This window comes from Phyllostomus discolor, chromosome 6, assembly GCF_004126475.2.
Source record: "Phyllostomus discolor isolate MPI-MPIP mPhyDis1 chromosome 6, mPhyDis1.pri.v3, whole genome shotgun sequence".
In the NCBI taxonomy this organism is placed as follows: domain Eukaryota; kingdom Metazoa; phylum Chordata; class Mammalia; order Chiroptera; family Phyllostomidae; genus Phyllostomus; species Phyllostomus discolor.
In genome coordinates this window covers 155,722,587-155,734,856 of record NC_040908.2, presented here as the reverse complement: position 1 = coordinate 155,734,856, position 12,270 = coordinate 155,722,587, and the positions used below count along the sequence as shown (strand labels likewise).

General features: G+C 39.7%; 1 protein-coding gene and 1 pseudogene across 10 annotated transcripts in view; one reads left to right on the top strand and one right to left on the bottom strand.

Annotated features, from left to right (window-relative positions):
- Window positions 1-12,270, top strand: part of AMBRA1 (autophagy and beclin 1 regulator 1) — a 181,368-nt gene that overhangs the window by 53,949 nt on the left and 115,149 nt on the right. The window lies entirely within an intron of this gene.
- LOC118501339 lies at window positions 6,003-8,068 on the bottom strand (annotated as a pseudogene).

The window sequence follows — 12,270 nt, the reverse complement described above, 5'->3', positions numbered from 1 at the left end:
CCCCTTCACTCCCCTCCACCCTGTATACCCTCTCCCACCCATATTTCCCCCTTTAGTCATGTCCACGTGTCATACTTATAAGTTCTTTAGCTTCTACATTTCCCATACTATTCTTACCCTCCCCCTATCTATTTTCAACATACAATCTATGCTACTTATTCTCTGTACCTTTTCCCCCTCTCTCCTCCTCCCACTCCCCTGTTGCTAACTGTCCATGTGATCTCCATTTCTGTGGTTCTGTTCCTGTTCTAGTTTGTTTGCTTAGTTTCTTTTGGTTTTGCTTTAGGTGTGGTTGTTAATAATTGTGAGTTTGCTGTCCTTCTACTATACATGTTTCTTCTTTATCTTCTTTCCTTAGGTAAGTCCCTTTAACATTTCATAAAATAAGGGCTTGGTGATGATGAACTCCTTTAACTTGACCTTATCTGAGAAGCACTTGATCTGCCCTTCCATTCTAAATGAAAGCTTTGCTGGAGAGAGTAATCTGGGATATAGGTCCTTGTCTTTCATGACTTGGAATACTTCTTTCCAGCCCCTTCTTGCCTGTAAGGTCTCTTTTGAGAAAGCAGCTGACAGTCTGATGGGAACTCCTTTGTAGGTTACTGTCCCCTTATCTCTTGCTGCTTCTAGGATTCTCTCCTTCATTTTTACCTTGGCTAATGTAATTCTGATGTGCCTTGGTGTGTTTCTTCTTGGGTCCCACTTCTTTGGGGCTCTCTGAGCTTCCTGGATTTCCTGGAAGTCTATTTCCTTTGCCAGAATGGGGAAGTTCTCCTTTATTATTTGTTCAAATACGTGTTCAATCTGTTGCTTTTCCTCTTCCCCTTCTGGTACCCCTATAATTCGGATGTTGGAACGTTTAAAGATGTCCTGGAGGTTCCTAAGCTTCTCCTTGTTTTTTTGAATTCTTATTTCTCCATTCTTTCCTGTTTGGTTGTTTTTTTTCTTCCTTCTGGTCGACTCTATTGTTTTGAGTCCCGGTTTCCTTCCCATCACTATTGGTTCTCCATGCATCTTTCTTCATCTCTTTTATGGTAACCTGCATTTTTTCATCGAATTTGCGCCCAAAATCAACCGATTCTGTGAGCTTCCTCATCACCAGTGTTTTGAACTGTGCATCTGATAGATTGACTATCTCTTGGTTGCTCAAAAGGATGAGTCCTGGGGAATTGATCTGTTCTTCTGTTTGAGTCATGTCTCTCTCTCTCTCTTTTTTTTTTTTTTTGGTCTGGTCCCTCCTGTTACGGTGAGGGGTAGAGCCTTAGGTGTTCGCTGGGGCTGGGCACCCCAGTCGCTAGATTGTGACGTTGTATGTGGTGGCGGGGCCAGGAGGGAACAATGGCGGTAGCTCCGTTCTCCTGGGACCTCAGTCCCTTCCCTGGGATCCTGGGCTGCACACTCTGCCCTGGTCCACAGTCGCTGCCCCACTGGGTCCGCCAGCTGCTGCTTGCGCACTCAGGGTCCACCTTCTGCGATCTTGCGCACCCCAAATGCCTTACGCGCTCCCCGTTGCCTTATGCACCCAGTTCTCCCTGTTCTCCATGCGCTGCGACCGCGCCCAGCTGCTCCTCTCTGCCCCTCCTACCGGTCTGGATGAACGGGTCTACCTCAACTTCTTGGCTGCCTGACTTCCATTCAGATAAATTCTCTGTCAGTTCTGGGTGTTAATTTGCCTCTAAATTGTTGTTCTAATCTTGATTGTGCCTGGAGGTACGGTGCATCCACCTATGCCTCCATTTTGCCGATTCTTTTTTTAAATATATTTTTAAAATATTTTTTTTCTTTTTAGACAGAGGGGAAGGGAGGGAGAAAGAAAGGGAGAGAAGCATCAATGTGTGGTTGCCTCTCGCACACCCAGTGCTGGAGATCTGGCCTGAAACACAGGCATGTGCCCTGATTGGGAATTGAACCTGACCCTTTGGTTCACAGACCAGCACTCAATCGACTGAGCCACACCAGCAGGGATATTGGTTGATTCTTGTGTACGCTTTTTTTTTTTTAATATTTATACTTTTTAAAAATAATTTATTTATTTCTTAGAGAGGGAAGGGAAGGAGAAGGAGAGAGAGAGAGAGAGAGAAACATCAATGTGCGGTTGCTGGGGGCTGTGGCCTGCAACCCAGGAATGTGCCCTGACTGGGAATCGAACCTGCGATGCTTTGATTCGCAGCCTGCACTCAATCCACTGAGCTACGCCAGCCAGGGCTTTGTGTGCGCTTTGACCAAGGTTCAGACCCTCAACTTTGGTGTATGGGGGCAATGTTTAACCTACTGAGTAACCCTGCCAAGGCACAAAACCTAACATTCTTTTGGGTTGGGTATAAAGTCTGTTCAGTTTTTTTCTATAAAATAAAAGACTCTTTTTTTTTTTAATTTTCACCAGTAACTTCATTGATTTGGATATTTTGAGTATGTTGGCTATCTCCTACTTGCTCTAACATTGATTATTCTCAATTAATGTCTGGATTTGATTGCTTTCAACTTCAACTGCATTTATTGGTTGATTCTTTTATACCTGACCATGGAACATCATCCAGTGAGAAATCTCCAGCATGAAAATTTGCAAACTACTTTTGATACATTTGATCAGTCACAGCACCTTCTTCATACACTGCACAAATCTTTTTTTACATTTCAGTTGCATTTTTACCTTTCTTAATAATAGAGTGTGCTATGCTGAAAACGTTGCATATTTTCCATCTTCAGTATTAAAATGGCTACACAAAAATTCACCAATTTTGCTAAGTTTTTTTTAAATGAATGCTGATAAAACAACTGTCACAATACAGTCTAACAAAATGGTTTCAAATAAAGTTAAAGACAACTAAGTGCTACTAGAGCATCTTACAGAGAAAAAACAAATGAACTTTTTGGTTAAATTATTGGTTGGTTCTCTCATGTGCCTTGACCAGGGATCAGACCCTCAACCTTGGTGTATTGGGACAGTGCTCTAACCAACTGAGCTGCCCTGCCAAGGTGTAAAACCTAATAATCTAATTTTCATCATACGCATGAACCTCATTTAGTCAGAGAACAGATGAGGGTGGGAGTGGGGGCTCCTGGTTAGGTTGTAGTAAGACAGTTCCCCTCTGATGCACCCACAAAAGGAAAATGACTTTTTGTGGCTTGCATTTATCTTAGCAGGATAGCCTGGTCCCTTCAACTCCGTTGTATTCCTGGGAAAAGATTGTAAAAGTACTTCCATAAGAGGTAAAGACTAACTACAAAGCTCACTGTGGAAAGATGTGATAATGTCATGGAAAAGGAGTACCACATGCTGATTTTAATAGATTTTTTTTACTGGAAAAATCTATTTGTCATGTTTACACCATAGGAAAATTGGAGGTCCCCCAAAAAAGGTAATGCAGAAAAATTAGATTCATAAAAGAAAGTATACATTTAAAGTAGGCAAAAAATGGTATATGATATATATTTTCAAGCTACAAAATAATCTCATTATGAAATGCCTTGATTTGGATATGGCTTAGTACTTATTTTGTGTTAACCAGATCCAGTTGCTCTGGTAAACCTCTAGAACATGTTTTAGAATGTCTGTTTTTAAAAAACATGTATTTTTGCCCAGGCCAGGTAGTTCAGTTGGTTAGAGCATTGCCCTGATATGCCAAAGTTATGGGTTTGATCCCCTAGTCACAGCACATACAAGAAGCAACCAGTGCAGTCAAAATGGCAGCATAGGTAAACACAGTTCGCCTTCTTACCCGACCACATCAAAATTACAGCTAAAGCCCTGGCTGTGTAGCTCAACAGATTGGGTGTGAGCCGAGGGCCAAAGGGTCATGGGTTCGATTCCCAGCCAGGGCACATGCCTGGGTTGCAGGCCAGGTCCCCAGTGGGGGCCACACGAGAGGCAACCACACATTGATACTTCTCTCCCTCCCTTCCCCTCTCTCTAAAAATAAGTAAAAATAAAAAATAAAAATAATTTTTAAAATTGCAACTAAAATATGGAAATCCATCACACAAAATGGTCAGAAATTGAGTTGAATGGAAGTCTGACAACTACGGAACTAAAGAAACCACATCCATCCAGACTGGTAGGAGGGGCGCACCTTGAGTCCCCAGCTTGGGTGATAGAGGACTCTGTGCTGCTGGACCCTCAGGACACTTACTACGTTAGGCCATGCTACCAAGACAGGGAGTCCTAGCAGCTCTACCTAATACATAAAAAGAAACACAGGATGGCTGCCAAAATGAGGAGACAAAGAAACATGGCTCAAATGACAGAACAGATTAGAACCCAAGAAAAAGAACTAAACAAAATGGAAATAAGCAACCTATCAGATATAGAGTTGAAAACCCTGGTTATAAGGATACTCAAGACACTTCGTGAAGACCTCGGCAGCATAAAAATACCCAGTCAGAATCTAAGGATACACTAATTAAAATAAAGAAAAATTTGCAGGGAAACAACAGTAGAGTGAATGAAGCTGAGAATCATATCAATGATTTGCAACATAAGGAAGCAAAAAACAACCAGTCAGAACAACAAGAAGGAAAAGGAATGAAAAAAAGAGAGGGTGCTGTAGGCAGCCTCTGGGACAATTTCAAGCATTCCAATATTTGCATCATAGGGGTGCCAGAAGGAGAAGAGAAAGAGCAGCAAATTGGAAATCTGTTTGAAAGAAAATGCTCCTAATTCGGTGAAGGAGATAGACATGCAAGTTCAGGAAGCACAGAGTCTCAAACAAGATGGATGCAAAGAGGCCCACTGTAAGACACATCATAATTAAAATGCTAAATGTTAAAGAGAGACTCTTAAAAGCAGTGAGAGAAAAGCAGTTAATTACCTACAGGTGAGTTCCCATAAGACTGTCAGCTGATTTCTCAAAAAAAAAATTTGCAGGCTAGAAGGGACTGGCAATACATATTAAGTCATGAAAAGCAGGGACCTACAGGCAACATGGCTCTACCCAGCAAAGCTATCATTTAGAATTGAAGGGCAGATAAAGAGTTTCCTAAACAAGAAAAAACTAAAGGAGCTCATCATCACCAAACTATTATTATTTGAAATGCTAAAGGGACTTATTTAAGGAAAAGAAAGATCAAAACTATGAACAATAAAATGGCAATAAATACATATCTATCAATAATTGAATCTTAAAAACTAAGGAAATGAGAACAGAAACAGAATCATAGATATGGAGAGTGTTTTGTTGGTTGCTAGATGGGTAGAGGGTGTGGGGAAATGGGTGAAGAGGTGAGGGGATTAAGAAGTTCAGATAGTGCTCTGGCTGGTGTGGCTCAGTGGATTGAGTGCTGGCCTGCAAGCCAAAGGGTCACTGGTTTGATTCCCGGTCAGGGCACATGCCTAGTTGTGGGCTGGGTCCCCAGTTGGGGATGTGAGAGAGGCCCGTGTAGCTCTTACACATTGCTGTTTCTCTTCCTCTTCCTCCCTCACTCTCTCTAAAAGTCAATAAATGTTCGGTTACAGTTTACATTCAATATTATTATTTTTTTTAAGTTCAAATAGGTAGTTACAGATCCACAATGGGGCTGTAAAGTATGGTATAGGAAAGGGAGTAACCAAAGAACCTATGCATGAGCCATCAACATGAACAATGGTGTGGGGATTACCTGAGCCACACCATTGGTGGCTGCTGGGTTGAGGTGGGCAAAGGGAGAAAAATCAGGACAACCATAATAGCATAATCAATAAAATATAATTTAAAATACTTTAAAAAATGTTTTTCTTTTTTAAAAAAATATTTTATTTCTTTATTTTTAGAGCGAGGGGAAGGGAGGGAGAAAGAGAGGGAGAGAAACATCAATGTGTGGTTGCCTCTCATTTGTACCCCACACTGATGACTCATCCTGCGACCCAGCCATGTGCCCCGACCGGGAATCAAAACAGCCATCTCTCTGTTCGTAAGCCGGTACTCAATCCACTGAGCCACCCCAGCCAGGGCTAAAAATTCTTTTTAGTAAACAAAAAAAGAAGCAACCAATGAATGCATGTATAAGTGGAAAAACAAAGTCAATGTTTCTCTCTCTCTTTGTCTTCCTTCCTCTCTCTAAAATTAAATTAAACTTTTTTAAAAATTTAAAAAATATCTATTTTTAAGACAGCACATAAAACCTGTATTTATGTACCCATGTATAAGCTATCCTGCTGGTATCTTCTTGGATCTGAGATGCTAAAAGATTAATAAAATAAATTTTAAAAAACCTCAAGTCACAGGTTAACAAGTAATATGTTTCTTCAAGTTGACTCAATCACTAAAGGTAACTTGTATTAATTCTAGACTTTCTGATATAAATACCAGTCAATGGGTGGTTGGCTATTACATCATAAGTAAAATTATTCTTAGAACTGGATTATAGTATATGGAATGCCTTAACTTTTCTTAGTTCAAATCCTGGGACATATGTAATCATGCCCTTTTACTTGCTTTAAGTGGACATACTGACTTTGCAGTCAATACTTTGTAAGAGAGCAGGTAACTCTAGCGCAGAAGGAACTATCTAGTGTGACGTGGGTGATGACTTCAGTGGCACTATTCCATTTTTATTTATCCAGACTGTTGCTTTCAGCCCTGCATTGATGTCTCCTTGTATATCGTTTTCTAGTGTCACTAACCATCTTACCATCCCCAGGCTGTACCCCAAGGAGATCACAGCAGTAATAAAATATGGAAGGTGCTGGTTTCTCTTTTCTCAGTTCCCTACCTACCACAATAGCATCAGAATAGGACTGACAGGCATAAGCCTCAATCTTCTCCCTCTGGGTCTGTGTGTCTCCATCTGTTAACAAAAGCAGCCAGATCTCCTTTTGAAGTTCAGTGAACATGGCTTTGATGACTTCTGCTAGTGTCATATGCTGTAAACATATAGATTTCCACAGAAAATAATATTCTTCAGCCAATTTCATATTGGCCGCACCACCCTTTGTTTCCTGAATTACTTCTTCCCAGTGTGAAGTCCATAGATCACTAATGCATGGATTGGAAGGATGAAAACATTCCTTGCTAGTTTAACTTGACTTTTGTCACAAATGGTTTCAGCTGCCTCTTTGAAATGTTATTTTCATTGTAAAGGTTTTACTGCCTTTTCTACTTGCCTCCCAGCTGTGTGAATGAGCATGTTGTCCATCCAGGTCAGAGGAAATGGTCTGCGTGTTTAGCCAAGGGAGGGCATGACACTCCAACTCCAGGTCACAGCTGTGCAAGCATAAGGCAGGCTCAAGGGCCACATTGTTTTCCTACTGTGATTTAAGAAATCCACATCAATTTACTTTCTTGATGATTTTTATATTATTTATTTTTTATCCTCACCCCAGAATATGTTTCTTGTTTTTAGAGAGAGGAAAGGAGCTAGAAACATTGAAACATTGGTTGGCTCTCATAGGTACCCCTGCCAGGGATCAAACCTGCTACCTAGGTATGTGCCCTGACCAGGAATCAAACCCACAACGTTTTGGTATACAGGAGGATGCTTCAACTAACTGAGCCACCTGGACAGGGCAGCCCTCTTAACAATTTTTAAATGTACAGTATTGTTAAGTATATGCATGTAGTTGTATAACATATCTCTAGAACTTTTGCTTTTTGTATTAGTGAAATACTATAATTGAACAATTACTCATTTTCTTATCTCCATTCCTGGGTAACCACCCTTCTGTTTTCTTTTTCTATGAGTTGAGTTTGATTGCTTTAGATACCTCACGTAAGTGGAATCATGTCCATGTCTTTTGGTGGTTGGCTTATTTCATTTAGCATAGTGTTCTTTAGGTTCATCTGTGTTGCATCATATAACAAGAAGTTCTTGCTTTTGAAGGCAGAATAATATTCCATTGTATGCCTATACCACATTTTCTTTATCCCCTCATTTGTTGATGGAGACATTTAGGTCGCTTCCACATCTTGGCTATTGTGAATAATTTTGCAGCGAACATCAGTGTACAACTACTTTAATCCTTTTGGATATGTACTCAGAAGTGGGATTACTAGATCATATATGGTAGTTCCATTTTAATTTTTTGAGGAACCTCTATGTTGTTTTTCATAGTGGTTATATCATTTTACAATCCAACCAACTGTGGACAAGGATTTCAATTATTTCATATCTTTGCTAACATTGTTATTTTCTGTTTTTTTTAGAAGATTTTATGTATTTATATTTATTTAACTTATTTTAATGTATTTATTTTATTACATTTTTTGCTGATCTGGCAAAAAACAGGTATAATTTTTATTGACTTGCCAAAAAAAATAATAATAGTAATTCTATATCCTTTTTGCTCCCAAATGACTTTTTTGAAAAATCTGGTGCCTATGCTTATATATAAAGATTTCTGATACCAGGAATTAACCAGTCAGACACAATCATATTATGAGAGTGACCAGTAAGATGCAACTCTACTTTATGACCTATATATTTATGGTTCAGGACAGGACATTTATAACAGACGGCTGTTGTTGTATTGGCTGTTGTCATTTTTTTATTTGACAATCTAAGAGAAAAGAGGTCAGTGCTCCTGGCTAAATAGTTAGGTATTGCACGTGGGTTGCTTTCATAACTTGGTGATTGTAAATAACACTGCAGTAAACATAGTGTTACATGTATCTTTTTGAATTACTGTTTTATGTTTCTTTGGAAATTTACCCAAAAGTAGAATTGCTGGGTCATAAGAATCTTCATACTGTTTTCCATAGTGGTGACAACAATCTGCACTAGTGTACAGGGAACCAGTAGTGCATGAGGGTTCCCCTTTTTCCACATCCTTGCCAGCACTTGTTGTTTGTTCATTTTTTAAAAAAAATATTTATTTATTTTTAGAGAGGCAAGGGAGGAAGATAGAGAGAGAGAGAGAAACATCAATGTGCGGTTGCTGGGGGTTATGGCCTGCAACCCAGGCATGTACCCTGGCTGGGAATCGAACCTGCGACACTTTGGTTCGCAGCCCACGCTCAATCCACTGAGCTACACCAGCCAGGGGTGTTTGTTCATTTATTGATGATAGCCATTCTGACAGGTGTGAGGTGATATGTCACTGTGGTTTTATATTTCTCTGATGATTAGTAACATTGAGCATGTTTTCAAATGTCTATTGGCCATCTGCATGTCATCTTTGAAGTAGTGTCTGTTCAGGCCCTCTGCCCATTTTTTAATTGGATTATTATATTTTTAGTGTTAGGTTGAGTTCTTTAGTAATATCAGATATTAACCCCCATCCATCACCTTTTTTGTTGTTGTTGTTCTGGCCCTGTGATGTAGTGTTGTTTTAACTCGTGTGGTCTCCTTAGGTTCCCTTTCTTCTCTCGTGTCCTGACAGAATGATTTGGAGTTGAGCAACACTAGATTCCAACTCTGGCTCTGTTTAACGTCGGGCAGGTTAAGTAGCCTCTCTGAACCTCGACTCCCTCAATTGTAAAATTGTATGTGAGGGTTAAATAAGTTAAACATCGGTTGCTTTTACAAGTTTAGATGCTTAAGAAATGCCTACTCTTTTCTACCTTTTTCCATCATTACTCCGCTCCCAAAAGAAGAAAAAGAAAAAAAAATCCTCTCCTTTTGCCAGGTTATTTTCTTTTTTGTCTGTTAGTATCACTTTTTGGACATCAATATTCATGAAATCTCGCCATGTAAAATTGGAGTCAACTACGTACATAAAAATGTGAGGTGCCTTGAAATATGGCTATTGAGGTAGGGCTGGTAGGTTACTTCCATTAGTTACTATAGAGACAATGAGATTCTATTTTAGAAAATTCACTAATACAAAAAGTAGTTTGGTACAAAACAAGGGAATGGGATATTATCTTCATTTTTCCTGCACTCTCTTGTATTGATCTGTGCAAAAAAAAAAACCCCACAAAAACCCAAAACAAACAACACAAAACTAGTCCAGCATCTTGATAAGGGAGGGAGCACAAATTACTTTAATTTCCCGAATTCTAGGTCTGCCTTCTGCATTGAGAGGGAGCCATTCAGGGTAGACATGTTTTGGAAAGATGGAGAGCCTGACTGGGACAGAGAGGAAAGAGTAGCAGGTCTTTCTAAATCCACATTGGCCCTTCTGACCCATCTCAAGATCTCATGCTTTTGGACTCACAGCAAGTTTGCATTGAGTTTTGTTGTTAAAGGTCTGTTTCCAAACGTCTTGTTTGATGTTTTGCTTTAGTGGCCAAGTTCCTTTCAGTACAGATGTGATTACTGTAGGCTTGTAAGGTAACTTCATGGACTTAGTTCTAATGCTATTGTTGTGACCAGCTCAAAAGTTCCACAAGACCAGGAGCTATTTTCTTCATTTGCTGCTGTATAGCAAACCACACAACAAAACTTAGTGACTTAAAATAATAATTTTATTATCTTTCATTGTCCTTTCTGGGCTCAGTTGGGAAGTTCTTCTGCTGGTCTTGCTTGGAGTCTCTCTAGAGCCATTTGGAGGCTCAGTTGGAACAGCTAGGCCTTTCTCCCTCTCGTTGTAGCCTTAGGAACTCCTCTCTTCATGTGGCCTCTCCAGCAGACTTTTTACATAGTAGCTCGGAGCTTCTAAAAGTGACAATTCCAAGAGGAGGAAATGGATGTGCCCAGAACTGGCACAGCTTGGCACATTCTCTTGATTAGAGCAAAGAACAAACTGGCCTAGATTTAGTTTGGGAGGGAATGACACACAGGCAAGAAAACTAAGAAGTATGGTTCTTTGGGGTCTATCTTTAGAGACTAGCATTATATGTATCATATTTATTTTATGTAGTAATATATACCTAAACATAGGCACTCGATAAATAATTGTGGCTTGAATCAGTGGTTAGATAGAGCAAGAGACAGATTGGTAGATAGATGACTGACTGTTGTTGGTTTATTCGAGTGAGATTCTTGTGATTCTTAGGGCTCAGATAACCAAGTTCATGCCTTTCCAGTACACATGTCTCTGTCTAAGAAACGACTTTTTTTAGGCAGAGTGACTTGGGTGGCCAAAGTGCATTATGTTCCCTGTAGACACTTTGGGGGTTGTAACTGAAGGAAGAAAAACTTAATCATTATTTATTGAACTATGTGCTGGCTACTGTACTTTACATAAGCTCTTACTTAATCATAACAACCTTATGAAATAGGGATTTCTGCTTAAAATTGGATGCTGAGGATAATGAACTTGCCTAAGGTCACACAGCTAGTGACACAGGTGATGAATTTAAATTGCATTCTAATTTTAAAGTTAAAGCATTGACTTCTCTCATATATTAGTAAAAAGGGAAAAATTTATACAATTTGAAGAGAAACCAGAGTATGCCTCATATATTAGTTATTCAGAGTTTCTCTTGGTTAGGCATAGACTATTAAGATATTTTCAGAGGGGTTCTCAATAGCAGTAATTTGAATATTTAGGGCTGGACAGTTCTTTATTGTGGGAGGCTGTCCAGTACATTGTAGGACGTTTAGCAGCATCCCTGGCCTTCATCCACTAGACCAGTGCATTCCCTCCACCCTGTTGCAATAACCAAAAAACGTTTCCAGACATTGCTGTATGCCCCCTGGGGGAACCCCTCCTGTTCAAAACCACCAGTAAGTTATGTCATGATTTATTGTCCTTTGATTTTGTTGTTTCTTTAATATTACATCTCACAAGGCACTGGCTTCAAGCCATCGTATTCTTATAATAGTTGTAATAGAACTGCCTGGTTCTGATGGTCTTGAGTCATGCCTTTCTCCCGTTGCCTCACTCCATTTTTGCCTTGTATTTGTGCTTTTGTCTGTGATACCCCTAAATCAAATGCAGCTGTGGTATTTGTAAGGACCCAGGTATTGATTCAGCAGGCATTCACATCTCTGAGATTATAAGCTTTAGTGCTAGTGAAAAGAAGGCAGTTTACTTTCTAATTATAGTAGAAGGGGGAAATGCATAAATATTTAGGGAGCTGGAAATTAAATGCCTTCCAGGCTCCACAGAGTTAATCTTTAGGGTACTACTGATTGACATGCCAGAGGATATTAATGTGCAAGTCTTCTGGGGAGCAATTCTTTTGGGGAATGGGGGAGGAGAGTGGAAATTGCAGTTTCTCTATTAATTGTACTTTAGGTGTCATTTATGACAATTTCATGTTGTCTAGACAGAGGGAAATGGTGGAGAAATTATTCCATTGGAGTCGAATGCTGAGTCCAAAAGGAATCAAGAAGGTTGTTGAAGTCAGGATCAGGTTGAAAGAGCAAGTAGTGTACCGAAAGGAGACGCAGTGAAAATCAAGTGTCACTAAGAGAAGCAGCCGTTCAGAATGAACCCATGGTATAAGAAAAGTGATTGTACTCTGAGCT